This window comes from Amia ocellicauda, unplaced genomic scaffold (assembly GCF_036373705.1).
Source record: "Amia ocellicauda isolate fAmiCal2 unplaced genomic scaffold, fAmiCal2.hap1 HAP1_SCAFFOLD_30, whole genome shotgun sequence".
Taxonomy (NCBI): Eukaryota; Metazoa; Chordata; class Actinopteri; order Amiiformes; family Amiidae; genus Amia; species Amia ocellicauda.
This window is the reverse complement of record NW_027102865.1, coordinates 901,578-920,663: the sequence shown is the minus strand read 5'-3', so window position 1 is coordinate 920,663 and position 19,086 is coordinate 901,578. Positions and strand designations below refer to the sequence as shown.

The 19,086-nt window shown below is 40.7% G+C and overlaps 1 non-coding gene across 1 annotated transcript; it reads left to right on the top strand.

Annotated features, from left to right (window-relative positions):
- The first annotated feature begins 407 nt into the window (after window positions 1-407).
- LOC136729258 (U5 spliceosomal RNA) lies at window positions 408-522 on the top strand. The gene has a single exon (XR_010808872.1). It is a non-coding gene; the product is annotated as a U5 spliceosomal RNA (small nuclear RNA).
- Window positions 523-19,086: the final 18,564 nt, after the last annotated feature.

Below are 19,086 nucleotides of genomic sequence, written 5' to 3'. Positions count from 1 at the left end.
TGGATGGCAGCATATGTTGCTCCAAAATGTGTACATCTCTTCTGCAAAAATGGTGCCCTCACAGATGTGCGAGTTACATGACAGACAGACAGACAGACACTCACACACACTGTCACACCCACACACACACTTTCACAGAGAGACATATACACACACACACACACACACACACACACACACACTTTCACACAGAGACAGGCACACACACGTACAGACACACACACTAACTTTCACACAGAGACAGACACACACACACACACACACACACACACATACATACATACATATGGAAAAGAAACAATACTTTTATAAATCACAATAAGATGTAATAAAGTACAGAAAAACTAAATGTAAGAAAATGTGATCTTTAATACACACAAATATGTATGGCTGGTCGGATGCGTCTTGGACTCGGGTTCCTCTTCATTACGTATAACGCTTTTGCCTTTTGCTAAAGCTTTCCGTGGAGGGGATCGTGGGTGAGTTTGTACCATTCTTGGGGGGCTCTGCCTTGTTGGGGCGGAGCTGTGATCCAGGTGAACAGCAGATCGGGCATAGGTGGGCATGTGGGCAGAGGAGTAGGAAGGCCGGTCAAGCAAATAAGCTTGCTAAGGTACGCAGCAGCAGCAAGCAGCCCCCCCATCCAGCCAGCCAGCCAGTCTGGCTGGCAGTGACTGAGTGGTTGACAGACGGCAAGCAACGGAATGTACGTGCTCTGTGATGTCATAGCAGTCAGCTGAGAGAGGCTCGTGATGTCATCGCTGAGCTGGCTGGCTGGCTGGCTCTGTGTGTGTGTGTGTCTGTGTCTGTCTGTTTTTCTGTTTGTCAGTCTGTCTGTCTGTCTCTCTCTCTCTCTCTCTCTCTCTCCCTCTCAATTCAATTCATTTGTATTGTCAAAGCAATTGGACATACATACATACATACATACATATATGTAGCGTAAGGTACACTTATACATTTCAATTAAAGAAGTGAATTCATAGTATCACCTTATCACGAATCCTGGAGTCTTGTAGAACTCAATTTCTGTAATAATTGGACGCAGACACCAATTCCAAAGATATAAATTGTCAAATTTATTTAAAAACAAAGACTAAATGTAGCACTACACTAATTATACAAAAGGGAAAAACTAATTAAAATTCAACTCTAGATCAACAAATCAAAGACAAATCACTTCCGTGACCAAATCAAAGACCATGGGATCCCATAGGATAACACACAAATCGTTAAACAAAAAAGGTTATAAACACATTGACTACAATACCGGTTAGTAATTCTAGGAATCACTAAGAAACAGTTGAAAGTGCTAAATTGCAGTTTCAGAAGATGAAAAAAAACTGTAACAGATGGGATATGTAGTACTTTATGCTCGAGTGGTCTATGCGATTACACCCTGTTGGTGTTATTAAGAACGCCAAGTACCAGAATGCAGAGCGGGACTGTTTTTTGTGCCGTGACTTGTCGGGGGAAAAAGGCGCAGAAAAAACGGACGAGAAGGTGAAGGTAGTATGGCGGTGATGCACGCGTTGGTGAAGTGGGAAAGCGGGGTCGACAAAGACTCTTACAGCGTGATTCCCACTGCTTGCTTTCGCAATTTTGATTTATTCAGCATTGCTGATGATGACGAAGAGACGACTCGAAACTTCAGAGCAGAGTGGAGAGACACGAACAAACCTCCAAAAGGTGGATGGCCTGTCCATGAAGCGCAGATCATTATGACTGGTAACAATGTTTATTTAAAAAAAAAACATTAAAGTCTTTACATGCTATTTGATATATACAATCACAGTATATTTGAAATGAATGTTTAAGTTATTAATGTGTTGTACTTCTAACATACTCTTATAACATGGTAGGTGGTGGTGAGGGCGCTAAAAACTCGTCATACTTGACTGACATTTGTAAGAACGATTTATTGTGTGTTGTGCTTTACAATAAAATCCCCCAAATCACAAAATAAATTAAACCAGATATAATTTAACTTCAGTTTTGATTCAGTGTTGGCTGTTCATCTTAATTTGTATGGTCAAAGCACAGTATTTTTATGACAAATAAATATAATCCCCAAATATCTGTGGACATAATGCAGGGTTTTATTTATTTTATTTTTATTTTAGGAAAAGAAGGCGAACTAAGAAGAAAACTTAATGACCTAACAAAAATGCCCTGTCCTAAAATGAAGAGAGTACCTAAACCAAACAAAAAACTTCAAATTTCAGATGATAGTGACCTTGATGAACCACAGTTACCGGTGAGATAATTACTGCAAATATTAAATAAATGTATTGCAGGATTGTTTTTTTTTAATCATATTCATATATATATATATATTTTCATTTTAAACTCTTTTCCTCTCTGAATACAGCACAAAATAAGAAAGAAAACCGATGGAGCTTCAAGAATTAGATCCCGTCATATTCTACAGACATTTAAAGAGTCCAGTGAAGTTGAGCTACAGCAAAAAGTTAAGCAGCTCGAAAAGGAAAACACAAGACTTAAAAATGAAAACCAATGTCTTCGAAACCGTATGGTTGATGGTAAGTTTTTTTATTTATAGCAAATAATTCCTTACCTTGATAAATGTTATTCTTCAGTAATTTAGATTCCAGAGTAATGTATTATAGTTGATCATACTGAAGTAATCTAGAACCACAATACAGACTCTTAATGTGCACTGTCTAATAGTTTAATAATACTGATTATTAAATAAAGTTTTTCAACATAACTTCATAATCCTACATTAATGACTATATGCATTACATTAGACCTGGTAATTCTTGTATTTTATCTCTTTTATTTTTTTCGTAGCTAATGTTAATGACCCACAAAAAGGTCAGTTTGCCAATAACATAGAGCAAGTCTCTCAAGTATAATTGCAGGCATTGATGGTTTTGTTTTCACTTTGTATTAAATATATTACTAGAAATGATTATCATTTAATACTAAGGTTTTTTTCTCCAGAGATTCCAGACCTTTTGGACAATCTGAAAAAAATTGTAACAAAAGCCACATTTATCAGCAATGAAGACAAAAGTGTGTCACCATCAAGTGGTTCTGACAGCCCCACAGCAAATTGTTCTGAATCTGACAAAGAATCACCAAAACAGGTGTAACACTCTTGGTCTACAATATTACAAAGACAAGGTAAAAATATATATATTGAAAACAAATATTGGTTGTAAACAATCTAATGATGCTACATTATCAGTTATATTCATAGTTATAGTTGATAATAAGAATGTAATTGAATTATGGGTGTCACAGATTCACTGACTTTATTATGTCTGTAAATTAATAAACTTAGAATTGAGACATACTGTGGTCTTTAATAACACATTTCTGTAACAAAATCACAGCCTTACTGATAATGTATTCCACTTAACATAATATAAGAATAGTTTGGGGATAAACTTGTTTTTTATTTACCATTGTCTTTTAGGTGGAAATATTCCCAGGCACTGGAGTTTACATTGACAAACTGTCCTGGATCCTTGCAGAGAGGTGCAGCACGAATACGTCATATGCAAGAACCCTGACGGTTGCTGTCTTTGACTTTCCAACATTATTAAAGAGCAATCTTCGTGGTGGTGGCAGCAAGAGAGATCCAACTTCGGAGAAAAAGACACCTCTGGATCGCTTAAAGGTGGAAGCCATATATGGTATGTAAATGCTGTTGTACAAAATTTCTAACTCTCCTTTTTAACTGTATAGAACACAAAGGGTTAGCATTTGAAATGTTCCTTTGGCCTTTGTTTTAGTTTCAGAGACTAGAGTTAATTTATTAATAAATAATAATACCTTACATGTAGCAGCTGGAAAGATCCCGAAGTGCTCTACAGACTCACTTCACCCACCACCCTCTGGGGTGCAGCCATTTTGTACCAGCAGATTACTACACAGCAGTAAAGGTGGAGTCATAACAAATTTGTTAGACCTGATTGAGGGAAGCCTGACTTAGAATTCAGCCACGTCACTCTTTCAACAACACCTTGTAAATCACCTTGGATTAATGCTTCAGACATATTAATACATAATAATAATGAATAGTGCCATGGGATCCTTGACAATATAAACTTTCATGTCTCATTTAAATTTGACTTTTGAGCAAATACTTCACATTTCAGTCCAGTTGTGCCACATCAATGTAATGCTTAAGCAAGGTATTAATGGAGAAAAGACTGCCTTTGCATAGCTGCTTCGCCAAGTACAGATTTTACTATGAACTAGTGTAAGACAAGTTTAAGAGCATACACCAAAACGTTTAAATACACCCACACACAAAAATGTTGATTTACTGTGGCAATATGTAACTAATGAACCCTTCTCAAAGATATGTGGTATGTTTATTAAAAGATTTTTATATATCTATGTGCAAGTCATTAAATCTATGTGATACATGTTTTTTAGGGGCTACCTTGAAAAAATTGCCCAGTACCCCAAAGAGTGTAATTGGTGGTGCAATTAACAGCAAGATAAATGAACTACGACACAGAATGAAACCAGAGTGAAGATTTGAAGAACCAGATCTGTATTTTTTGTTTTGTTTTCAACAGGGTTGGGGTCAATTCCAATTCAATTTTTAATTCCCTTTTCAATTCAATTCCAATAAAGAATATTCTGTGAATGCAAAAAGTAATTGCAATTTTGAATTGATTTGTAGGAGGAATTGGAATTGAAAAACAGGAATTGACCCCAACCATGGTTTTCAGTGAGTGTTGTACAAATTGATAGGTCAGGGTTTCTGTAAAAACTTAATAGAGGCCAGCAGGCGTGCACGATCTGGGAAAAACTGCTCCACTACAACAGACCTCTTTCCCTTCGTTTTCTCTAAAAACCTCCTGATATCCTTCACTGCAGCTCTGACTCACCGAGGACGAGGAGGCGAGAGAGGAATCCGTGAAGCCGCCCTCACTGTCACTCCGAGCCGCGATGCTCCAGCGTGTAGCCGGACCTTTCCCCACCAAGCCGCTCGCTACCCCAGCTTCACTACTGTGCCACCACTTCTTTTACTGCCACTATTTACCAACACCGTCCGTGCTCCCTCCCAGCACCTTCTTAGTGCGTTTTTTCCACCCGGCGCCTCGGCTTGTACCGCCGAGCCTGGCCCTGCCTCCTCCTCGGCTACACCCTGTGTGTCTGTCCGCCCGTCTGCTGGCTGCTGAGGTTGTTCCTCGTCACTAACCAGCGCCCCGTGCACCGCCTCAACACCATCTCCCCCCGGCGTCTCGGTCGTCACTATCCCCCGCTGCCTCGACCCCGTCCCCCAGCTGTGCGTCATCGCCTCCGGGCAGCTCTTCCCCCGTCACGGCATCAGTGGTACCATCGGTCCGACCGGCGACTGTCTCCTCCGCCGGGGCTCGATCTCTGTCTGCCCGCTGCATCTGTGGCTGCGGGCCGGTGTCTCTATTCCTCCCCGCGTCGCCCCGCTCCTCCTCCCGCTCCCTGTCCTGCTCGGGACAGTTCCTCATGACATGCCCCTCGCTCCCACACCTGAAACACTTCATGGACTCCGAAGTAGCGAACACGACGTAGTCGGTATTGTCGATCTTAAATTTAAAAATGACATTAAGATCCTCATTGATGTTATTGAGGATCATATACAGCTGCCTTCGGAAGGACACGACGTGTTTCAGTTGCGGGGCTTTGCAGCCCAGCGGGACCCTCTTAATGCCGGACATCAGCTGCCCGAGCCGGTGCGGATGAACGGAGGGACGTTAGACAGCGTTACCTTCCGGGCAGGAGCAGCGAGCGGCAACACCGGGGTGAAAGTGTCGTCTAACACTGTGCCATTAGCCACTAGCTGATTGAGCAGATCAGTGGTTTTTAAGAAGATAACAATGGCAGCAGACTTGATATTTTCACACCCTGCTACCTCCCCAACCGCTAACACACACTGCTCTAGGGGGCAGAACTGCACCGGAGCGATCTTGACTCCATGGCGTCGGGTCAGTTTTTCAAAAGACGCATTCAGGGGGTCCGACCCCCCGACCCGGGAAGAACTACCGGTACTCCCCCCTCCCCTCCCCTGTTCCCCCACAATAAGAAAAGCACTGAAAACAGAAGACAAAATAAACAAACTGAAAAAAGTAAAGCAACAAAAAAACGCAGCCAAAGGACAGAGCTCTCAGCAGCACTCCCGCTCACTGCAGACCCCTCCCACACACTCCCAGCTGAGAGAGAGAGAGAGTTAGTGTCTGTCTGTCTCTCTCTCTCTGTAGATGCATCATAGGGAACATATGTAACAATCTCTCTTTTTGTTTACCAAAAATGAGAATGAACGTATTTCAAGTGGGTGTTGCCTTGGTTGGAAACGTTTTAAGATTATTTACGAAGTGTAAAGTGGATTTGTCTCAGTTCTCCGTAGTTTTCAATGTATGTGCCATTCAGTAGCGTTCATGTTACAGATGTGCCCTATGCAGTGGTAGGGTCAATAAAATGTCAGTAAAACTTTATTTTAGCAATTATGGAGGGGAAGAACTGCAAATAGAGGGTCCCCACTAATTATCTAACTTACCAACAACGTTTCAAATTAGGTCTTGCGAAGCTGCCAAATAATGCTGTATAATCGTATGTGTCTTCATACACCGGCTGCTATAGTCTGATAGCTTTGATTATATATATATATATATATATATTTTCTCGTGAACCACAAATGCTATTTGCTTGATTTTTACAGAGTATGTTATAAATACCATTCTTATGAAGCCTGACAAATTGTATGATTATGAATATTTTCAAATCATTTGTTTGTTTTTCCTAACATGTTACAAATGTTCCCTATGTGAAAGATGCATTATATCTTAATAACGTCTAAACAATTAAAGATATACAGATTATTATTTTCGGTAAAGTTATAACACATTGCTATTAACTATGTGTGTCAGTAAAAGTTTAAAAAATCCTAACAATTTTTTATTGATCCTGCAAAATAAGTGTTTAGGGAACATTTGTAACATAGTTAGGGTTAGCCACTGGGTAAGGGTTACATCTTCAGCAGTAAGTTTATTCATGTTAATTATTCTCATCAATGTTAAAGAACAATAAGTTCTATCATGTGTGTCGATAAAATGCTGATATTCCATAACGTTTGCTTGTGTATTCTGCAAAACACATATTTAGGGAACATTTGTAACATTAGGGTTACGATTTGCCATAGACGCGGAATGAGTTTGATTGTGATGTTAAATGGGGTTTAAAGACGCAGTCGCCTCGGTGCTGATTACTATTGCTGTGTTTCTCCACTTCTACTCCATGCTTGGGAACGCCCACATCCAGTGACGTCAAAACCGGTGGAAAAGCGGGCCGGTTCAAAAAAGATCAGCTGGATCCCAGGCCGAGCAGCAGCTCCGGCTCCAGCACCGGCACCATGTCGCTGGAAAAGCGCTAAGTGAGCTCACAGTGAGCTCAGTGTAATGTCTGCTCTGGTGAGCTCACAGTGTGACCTAGTCGTGAGTTCACGTCTTCACTGGGTAGTCCTTGACAACTTAATTGACTCAATTCTTGGGCTTAATTGGTCAAAATGACCATTGGTTGAAGGTACTCAGGGACTGATGTGTAGAGAGACTTATTAAACCTGCAGGATTGTGGTTTTCCCAGAACAGAATTAACCAGTGTAGCGTTATGTTGGGTGTATTCTGATAAGAGCATTTTAGCTCTGAGCTGAAGCACTGATCTAAAGAAGACCTCTCCCCCCCAAATTTATCAGATTTCCTTAACTCATCAGCATGTGAACTGGTTTACATCAAAGTGACAGTCTTGGGAGGATGGCACTGAGAATGGGCCAAATAGCTTGGAATCCCTGCTGTGAGATGTCTGGGGAAGGGGGCCTGTAGGAAATAAAAACTCTTTGAAATGGACGAGAGCCGAAATCCCGACACAGAGCTACGAACCCGTGCCAACCGGCATTTCCAAAAGATGGCATGGATTGACATCAGTCATAAATCAAGCCCCCCTCCAATAGGACACTGGGGGCTGAAACCGAAATCCAATCTCACAAACTAAAGAACCAATCACCTATTGATCTGACAGGCCTATAAAGGATAACGCACGGCATCTCTATCTCTCTCTCACCTAAACCAGTAACTCGCTGCCACAGCTGAACTTGTATCTCTGTTGCCAGAACCGGAACCAGAAACCAACTAAGTCTTTGCCAGCAACAGAAGGGTTAAACTGGGAGAAGGAGATTGAGCCGTAGGAAGAATTCTTTTAAAGGACTTTATTAAATAAAGAACTTTACAGACTGCGCTGCCCGCCTGTGCCCAGCCATCCAGCTGGACAATTGACTAAGTCGACTGAATACGAAAGTCATTTAAATAGCTATTTGAGTCTTAAGAAACTTGACCCTTGGAACGAACAGGGCCCTGCTTTCCTCAAAGACTTTGTCTTCAAGTTTGTGGTTACAATACTTAATTTAATCCCTGTATTGTATGGAATAATAATAACAACTGTAAAACATAAGAGAAGGGCCTAATAATAAACACAATACACAATAGACTAGAACCCTTAGAATATAATAATACGAACATCTTCATGATTAGTATGATTGTACTTTGGATAATATATTAATGCAAGTTGATAACATATTTTACAGAAAATGGGTTTTAGGAATTGTGACCAAAAAACTAAAATAATTGCTTCAGGGACCACTGCTCCTTTTATCAAGACCAATGTATAGCCCACTTTTCTTTTAAATTATGTTTAAAACAAAATTGAAGAAGCAGTGGTTAGTTCTGAATCAAACATATTGACCCCCTCACTCAATCTGTAAGTCCTGCAGCAAACATTGGAATATGCATAGATATTTGCACAGACTGGTATAAATGTCCCTTATAACTAACCAAATGCCATTTTTGTTGTTTGAAAAGTGCCCAACATCTTACCAGTATGTCCTTTTAGTATGTCACAAAGGTTCCCTAAGGCACAGAAACTTAGAATACAGAGCAAACACAAGTTTCAACCATTGAAATACTTACTAATTTGATTGTTTCACGGACATCAATATCTGGACAATCATAAATATCAAGACTGGCCGTTTCTGGTGCACCTCCAAGCAGCACATGGATCATTGCAGGACTTCCGATATGGAGGGAATTAAGTGGTCAGGTTCTCCTTCAAATAACAATGTTTTATCAGTGATTCCTGAGGAGGGAGGAAATCAAATAAGAATACACATCAAATCACATATATATATATACAGTGAGGGAAAAAAGTATTTGATCCCCTGCTGATTTAGTATGTTTGCCCACTCACAAAGAAATGATCAGTCTATAATTGTAATGGTAGGTGTATTTTAACAGTGAGAGACAGAATAACAACAAAAAAATCAAGAAAAACGCATTTCAAAAAAGTTATACATTGATTTGCATGTTAATGAGGGAAATAAGTATTTGACCCCTTCGACTTAGTACTTGGTGGCAAAACCCTTGTTGGCAATCACAGAGGTCAGATGTTTCTTGTAGTTGGCCACCAGGTTTGCACACATCTCAGGAGGGATTTTGTCCCACTCCTCTTTGCAGATCCTCTCCAAGTCATTAAGGTTTCGAGGCTGACGTTTGGCAACTCGAACCTTCAGCTCCCTCCACAGATTTTCTATGGGATTAAGGTCTGGAGACTGGCTCTCACCCAAGATTTGACGCTACATGGCCCCGTCAATCGTCCCTTTGATGTGGTGCAGTTGTCCTGTCCCCTTAGCAGAAAAACACCCCCAAAGCATAATGTTTCCACCTCCATGTTTGACGGTGGGGATGGTGTTCTTGGGGTCATAGGCAGCATTCCTCCTCCTCCAAACACGGCGAGTTGAGTTGATGCCAAAGAGCTCGATTTTGATCTCATCTGACCACAACACTTTCACCCAGTTCTCCTCTGAATCATTCAGATGTTCATTGGCAAACTTCAGACGGGCCTCTACATGTGCTTTCTTGAGCAGGGGGACCTTGCAGGCGCTGCAGGATTTCAGTCCTTCACTGCATAGTGTTACTAATTGTTTTCTTGGTGACTATGGTCCCAGCTGCCTTGAGATCATTAACAAGATCCTCCCATGTAGTTCTGGGCTGATTCCTCACCGTTCTCATGATCACTGAAACTCCACGAGGTGAGATCTTGCATGGAGCTCCAGACCGAGGGAGACTGACAGTTATTTTGTGTTTCTTCCATTTGCGAATAATCGCACCAACTGTTGTCACCTTCTCACCAAGCTGCTTGGTGATGGTCTTGTAGCCCATTCCAGCCTTGTGTAGGTCTACAATCTTGTCCCTGACATCCTTGGACAGCTCTTTGGCCATGGTGGAGAGTTTGGAATCTGATTGATTGATTGCTTCTGTGGACAGGTGTCTTTTATACAGGTAATGAGCTGAGATTAGGAGCACTCTCTTAAAGGGAGTGCTCCTAATCTCAGCTCGTTACCTGTATAAAAGGGGACAATATTAGGTATAGATATCCTTAGAGAAGCCGGCGCACTAGTGGATGCTAATAATAATTGCATAATATGGACCAATACACACGGGAATAAAAAGAATACACAAAGATACGCAACAAATTGTGCTAGTATCTCACTCACACCGTCAACACCTCATATATGGCCAGACACACCATTTGGACACGTATGTCAGGAATTTCCTGATGTTTGGGCAACACATAAACTAGATTGTGGTCTGGCACAAATTGAACCTATAGTAATCCCAGGTCCAGTACACAAAGCACATAAACAGTATCCTATTAAACCAGAAGCTTTTACAGCAGTTCAGACAATTATTCAAACATTGCAAAATGAAGGAATAATACGCGAAACGCATTCAACCACTAATTCTCCAATCTGGCCAGTGGCAAAACCAGACGGCTCATGGTGACTCACAATTAATTACACACAATTGAATAAAGTTACACCCCGGTTACACCCGATTGTAGCCAATCCCAACACTATATTAAATGATTTGAAACCTGAACACTCTATTTTTACCGTCCTGGATATTAGCAATGGATTTTGGAGCCTGCCACTCCACTCTGATTCCCAAGATAAATTTGCGTTTACTGTATGTGACAAACAGTACACATGGACTAGAGTGCCACAGGGATTTCACAACAGTCCGACACTCTTTCACCAGGCAATGGCCAAGACCTTAGAAGGAATGGATCTGACACCCTGGAATAGTTTAATCATCCAGTACGTGGATGATCTTTTGATTGCGTCTCCTGATGAGTCCTCGGTGTCTTACAAAAGGCAGGATTTAAAGCAAGCCCTAAGAAAGCACAAATAGGCTTAACTAAGGTTCAATATCTCAGACACAACATTTCACAAGGACAAAAATCTATGACGCATAATAGGCAAGAAGCCATTCTAAATATGCCAAAACCACATAATGTTAGGGCTGTGCGTAAAGTTATGGGGCTCCTTAATGATTGCCGCACTTTCATCCCTAATTTCACACAAGCCACAGGTCCGATACAGGCGTTAATCAAAGGGAGCCCGGCTCCCTTGGACCCCATAGACTGGGGACATGAACAGGAAATAGCCTATCGTGTAATAAAACAGGCTCTCAGCAATGCCCCCGCCCTCGGGTTACCAGATCATACTAAACCATTTCACCTCTACTGTTCCCAAGATGGGATCTATTATACAGCAGTTCCGACACGTCCCGTCGCCTATTACTCCACAAAGCAACCTACGGTAGCAGCAGGCATGCATCGCTGTATGGCAGCAGTAGACTGCGCCTCTTGGGCAGTGCAGGCATGCGATTCGATTGTAATGAACACACAGTTGATTCTGCACACAGGACACACGTTAGTTGAATTATTACACACCGGCAAATTGCGTTCAGTCTCCGATAGTAGACGAGCTAGATGGGAAGCTGTTTTGCTCCCCAGAGATAAATCCATACAAATAATAAAAGACACACGAGTAAACCCAGCAGATGGGATGTTAGGGGAGGGAGAAGAGCATACATGCTCTGAGCTGGTTCTCCAGGAGGACCACAGTCGCTTCCTAGAAAACCCCCTCACAGACCCTGACTTGGAACTATATGTTGATGGATCCAGGAAAATAAAAGATGGAATTCCCCACACTGGGTGGGCGGTGGTATTGGATGATAGCACCGTCGTAAAAACAGGATCCCTGCCAGGACACTGTTCAGCCCAAGTGGCAGAACTCGTGGCGCTGACTGAGTCATTAAAAATAGCGAAAGACATTAAAGTTAACATTTTCACTGACAGTCACTATGCATTTGGAGTAGTACACGACTATATGGCAACCTGGGAACGTAGAGGGTTTATAACAACAGCAGGAGAAGTAATCAAAAATTATGAGTATGTCCTTAGTTGTATCATGGACAGATAACAAATGTATCCAAATGACACGCACCTATGCAAATGCCCTTAATAAAACAAAATGTTGGGTTTGTTCCCACATTCCACACGACACTAAGAAAGGGGTTCCAATGATCCCCATTCCAATTCCAGGATTTTCTGATTATTCACAACTTAGAGTTGCCTCTAATGTACGGTATGCATATGATTATGCCTTAGGCATCACAGGAGAATGGTACTTTAGACCGAAGATGGATCAGAATAATCAAAGCAACTACAAAGATACACCAGTCCTCCGGAGGAAAAACCCTCTGGGGATGGCTTGCTGATACCTTTGGTAATCTGGGTATGATTGTGTTACATGGATTGATATCGGTAGTTACTATTCTGCTATGTCTGTATGTTTCTTTTTTATGTCTTAAATACACTGTTCAAAGAGCATCTCAACAACTTTGTAAACCTCATAATGTATCTACTATGGTTACAGCTGCAATTAAAACACCCTCGTTGGCAGACTTTCTCTAAATTTCTACTAAACGACACCGTCCCTCACTCGGGAGGAGCAAAACTCACACACCCATTGACACAAATCTTATTCTATCCCCTTGGTTCTGGAGGCTCCATGTGACTGAGGACAAATGGATTTAGTATCAAAGGCAATAAACCTCATGACTCAAGGAAAACCAAAGGATGCATTGGAAAGATACTATTACAAAGGTCACTCTGCTCCATGAGACACCTTCAGGACATTCTGTACATTCACATTTAGGGACACACACTTATCGCTCTCCCAGACAGCAGGGACACCCTTACACTCGCCGTACACACATATACACCCCACGGGGAAGGGTTGGGATGAAGGAGCTGAAAACGCAGCGTCAAATCTTCCTAACCCCTAAGGGGATTTGCTTGTAACTGACAAACATAACTTTTTGGCTTCTTTCTGCTTTGCTCTATTGCCAAACAGCAGAGAATGAAGACTCTGTATAGGAAGTTGAAGAAAGTGTTTTGTGATAACTATATAATGTTTTATATTAATACTAGCATTAGAAGTAGTTTGTATACAGACTGAGCAGATTAGATTTAGCAGCACAAGTAAAGGGTCAACAAGGTTGGTTTGTTAGAAACTCCTGTCAGTAATGAAAGATCACACAGTGCCGAAATAGCCTACAGATGTCTGCTGAGAATTTGTTTATGACTTAATCGTTTCTCCAGATAGGCAGGAATTGTTTCTGTTAACGAGCGATTGACACTAGGTAAATGACGACCGTGGGATCGCATCTTCCTAGTGCACATCAAAGACGGACATCTGCTTTGGATCCATCACCTCTTCACGGGAGGACAGATCATAAAACGGACCCGGACCTGTATCTTCTGATTGGATGAACGGCCATAAGATGTTACGTCATTTTCCTATAAAGCTGCACTCATGTTGGTAAACATTAAGTCTCACTGAAGGAATTATTCCTGACGTGGGGCTTCCGAGCGGCTCGATTAAAGTTCTATTTGCTTTATCTCCACGATTTCTCCACTTATTTCCCACACGGTTCTACACCATATAATCACAGTTTAAACGATATTAAATCAAATCGCAGCCAATCAGCTTTTCTTCATTTTGAAATCATTTAATGAGAGCATTACATTTATTTTGGTAAGACTAAATTAGAATGCATATTTCCTGTAACCAACTAAACACATTTATACATTTTGCTACAAGTAAGACTTTAAAAATAGATCATGTAGTACTGTATACCCGCTGCTACAGCCATCACTGTGATTCTCTCTCCGTCACAAAAGAGGCACGTCATCAGGGGCCCAGTTGATAAGGACAGTACAGGAACCTAAAACATGCACTGCAGCAGTCACATGATTCACAGCAAAAAAAATGTTACAATACAGCTTCATGTGAAACCCTCAAAACCCAGCACAGAAGACTGGTGAATAATCATGTACTGGCACTAGGAAACACATGAAAACAAAAAACAATAAGCTCGTACCTTATCCATATTAAGATCTCTTTGTAGTGGCCTTACATAGATCATGGCAGAGCCAATGTGGATTTCTGGGTCCCTTCAATATTTCATGAGTACCCCTCATCAGGGCAAGGAATAACATCCAAGATCCTGAAATCTTCATGAGTTCAAATCCAGCCCCTCACTCAGTTTAGGATACGATTCCAAGAACTGATTTCTGAATCCTTCACAACTGCGCTCACATCCTGACATGAAATACAACTCAAATGTGAATCTAATGAACATCTTACTCACTAATAGACAACCTTGGATTCACAATAGGTTTCTATTCTTTTCATTTGTATAGCATGTGCACGTAGAACAAGCGAATGGATCACAAACGGGCAAATATTCCCGATCTGAATTCCACACATTTCATTAGGAGAGGCATCTGAAAGGATTTGGGGAGCTTTCAAATTGTAATAGTTGATGATATTTCAGTAGCACAGGACAGTGCTTTAATAAAACGTCTAAAATATCCAAGGTACATATAACATTACATGTCACTCATATACTGTCATATATACTGTCATATACTATAGTATATCAAGCAAGTCAAGCAAATAAGCTTGCTAAGGTACGCAGCAGCAGCAAGCAGCCCCCCCATCCAGCCAGCCAGCCAGTCTGGCTAGCAGTGATTGAGTGGTTGACAGACGGCAAGCAACGGAATGTACGTGCTCTGTGATGTCATAGCAGTCAGCTGAGAGAGGCTCGTGATGTCATCGCTGAGCTGTCTGTCTGTCTGTCTGTCTCTCTCTCTCTCTCTCTCTCTCTCTCTCTCTCTCTCTCTCTTCCTCTCAATTCAATTCATTTGTATTGTCAAAGCAATTGGACATACATACATACATACATATATATATATATATATATATATATATATATATACATACATACATACATCCATACATGCTAGAAAGTCATTACTATGTTATCTTAAAGGCTAACTAAGCAGAACATATATCATTATAGAACAGAGTTCATAGGTCAACACATGGTTTTAGGGAACAGGCTCGTAGGTCATACCGTTTGACATTGTCTCCAAGGTTCTCATCGTAAATAACAAACAGAAATCAAACTATCTTCTGGGCTGACCTTCTAGTTTGACCGTATCTTTCTTAAGTATACAAGAGAGAAAAACAGGTGTAAGAAAATAATTTCTAATTTTCCTTCTACACATATATACATACATACATACATACATATGTAGCGTTATGTTGGGTGTATTTGGATAAGAGCATTTGGGCTCTGAGCTGAAGCACGGATCTAAAGAAGACCTCTCCCCCCCCAAAGTTATCAGATTTCCTTAGCTCATCAGCTTGGAACTGGTTTGCATCAAAGTGACAGTTTTGGGGAGGATGGCACCGAGAAGAGGCCAAATAGTTTGGAATTCTGCTATGAGATGTCTGGAGAAAGGGGCCTGTAGGTGATAAAAACTCTTTGAAGTGGATGAGAGCCGAAATCCCGACATAGAGCTACGAACCCGGGCCAACCGGCATTTCCAAAAGATGGCATGGATTGACATCAGTCATAAATCAAGCCCCCCTCCAATAGGACACTGGGGGCTGAAACCGAAATCCAATCTCAAGAACTCAGGGACCAATCACCTATTGATCTGACAGACTTTAAGGAACAGCGGACAGTCTTTCTCTCTCTCTTTCTCTCACCTGAACCAGAAACTCGCTGCCACAGCTCAACCTGTAGCTCTGTTGCCAGAACCGGAATCAGAAACCAACCAAGTCTTTGCCGGCAACAGAAGAGTTAAACTGGGAGAAGGAGATTGAGCCGTACGAAGAATTCTTTTAAAGGACTTTATTAAATAAATAACTTTACAGACCCACCTGATCAGTGGAGTTTTACAGCTGGACAATTGACTAAGTCGACTGAATACGAAAGTGTCAGTCACTTAAATAGCTATTTGAGTCTTAAGAAACTTGACCCTTGGAACAAACAGGGCCCTGCTTTCCTCAAAGACTTCGTCTTCAAGTAACTACGGTGGAACCCTGCTTACAAAGAAGATTTTGTGCACAACCTTGGAGCATTCAAACCAGTGGAAAATCTGTTTGGAAAAGACTCTACATTCCCGAAACCCCAACTTCCAGGTGCATCGACTGAGTGGAAGTTCTTGGACAAAGCCGAACCAGACTGCCTTTGTTCCAAACCACACAGACCTCGTGCCGTGTGCTGTTATCTGAGCCCGAAGCCAGAGAGGCCTCTCTGCGACGAAGTTCACATAAGTTTAACAGTTTGGAGTTTGTGATTCATGACATTTGAGAAATCAATTAGAAATGTTAATCTGTGATTCATAACTCTAGAATGTGTAATATCATTTAGTTTTCTTAAATATAAATGTGTGTTGCATTAAACTGTTTTGTTGATAATTTTAGAAATAAAATCTGTCAACGCCGAGAAATATCTTCTCATTCCTGTTTAACTGTTTAGTCTGAAATTGACACAAGTTAATAGACATTAGATTATTGGTGGCCCTGCCTATCCTTAATCATTGAATAATAATCAGTTAAGGGAAATTGTGGTAACAAATAGGATCTTTCTCGGCACCTAAACGTAAATGAGACTGATATATATATATAACGAGAAGTTACCTGACATAAATACTAACCTGCGTAGTTATTTAATGTCTGACTAATAATACTAACGAGAGACTCACCTTCGTCTTACTAACCGGTATTGTAGTCAATGTGTTTATAACCTTTTTTGTTTAACGATTTGTTAAACGGAATGTACGTGCTCTGTGATGTCATAGCAGTAAGCTGAGAGAGGCTCGTCATGTCATCGCTGAGCTGGCTGGCTGGCTCTGTGTGTGTGTGTGTGTGTGTGTGTGTGTGTGTGTGTCTCTCTGTCTGTCTGTCTGTCTGTCTGTCTCTCTCTCTCTCTCTTACTCTCTCTCTCTCCCTCTCAATTCAATTCATTTGTATTGTCAAAGCAATTGGACATGCATACATACATACATACATATATATATATATATACACATACATACATACATACATACATAGGGCATAGGCATAGGGCATAGGGCTTTGCATAGTTCCTGCACTATTGTCCCAGTGAAGTGAGTGTTCCTATCACTGGAAATTTCCCTGGAATGCGAAATCTACATATAACATCCCTTAACTGTATTTTTGCTACTTTTACTACTTCAGCCTTCCTACGGGATAGGCTTCAACCCATTTAGAACACCTATATATTATTACAAGTATATATTCATATCCACAACATTTAAGCTTTTGAACACAATCTATTTGCATATTGCAGGATTATGAGCTTGACAAATGTGGCAAGTTCTACAATATTGCTAAGCTGTTACTATAAAACCTGGGGCAAACCAATTTAAAAGACTGATGCACACATCCCCCCTTTGCCCGTGTGGCCAACACCATGCGCCACATGGGCAAACCAGGGAAAGAGTGCCTGTGAGGCAACCAATGCATTAGCAAATGTTTGAGCTCTCTTATGGAAGGTGCAGTGGCCAGTTGCAATTTCCTGGAGCTTTTACAGTGCATCTCAAATTAAATTTCATCCAGCCCCAGGTCATAAAAGTCAAACCCTAGTTACGACATACATAACACATACATTTTGTTGCTTCAAAGAGAATACAAAAGTCAGCAAAACATTCTTTTTTACAAATTCAGTTTGTAAACTGTATTGTACATATATTTGTTGCGTTTTGATTTATAAACATTATACATTGTACAAATCTTAAGTGAAGGGCAATGGACTGATTCTGACTTCATGGCTGTCATTCTATTCATTTGAATAATGTGACATCTCCACTAATAGTACATTATAAATTAAACTATCAATAGAAGAATATGTGCTACTGTGGACGTCATCTGAGCAGTTTCACTATATATTGTAGATTCCTATAATCTGGAAAACCTTTAATTATAGTATTTTAACTTATTTCTCCACTGAGTCAAGCATCACTTCAGCGTAGTGGACCTCAGCATTGGTCTGTTCAAGTTGCTGTGAGGCTGTCTTTAAAGCCGCGCCCTCGGCCTACTGTGTCTCAACAAGAACACCAGCATCTTCTCCATATGGGTCAGACATCGGTTCCTTCAGGACACGATTCATAATATGCATATCTGCCATGTGGAATAAATCAGTCTGAAGACACAATGTGTGGTTCACACAACATCAGAGATCGTCCTTATAAAAGGCATCTCTATCACATTAGTTGACATTCGCACAATCTATAAGGTTTCTAGTAAAGGGACAATTCAAAATAATAATAATCTTGATTCCAATTTATCTCATTTATCAAATTATTTCAGTACAGCACTCAGCTGTCGTCAGCAGCATCATATCTCCTGTGTTTATTGAATCAGCTTTACTTCCTAGTGTAGATACTCTTTTTGTGTGGAGTTGTCAAAGTTTCAAAACAATGTGCTTATCTTTGTCCTTTTATCTAACTTAAATACCTGAGAACATTACAATAACTATTACAGCAGCTCCTTCAACACCATAGTTAATAGTAGTTGGGTAAATGATGGCAGTTATTAATCTTTGTTTCTCAATTCATTTTTTACCAATAAACCATAATTTGAAATTATTTCCATACTCCTATTATTCCTATTTTCATTATTATTAGTTTTATGCGGTTGTCATCTAGTATGTGATGTATTCGTCTGTATCAACATCAATATTATTATCATTATTAATACAAGCAGTGTAAATTACCATTCATTACACTCTTGCTCTGTTTGTAATAAGTTATGAACCCTTACACGTACTTACAGTCTCTGCCTTGTCTCTG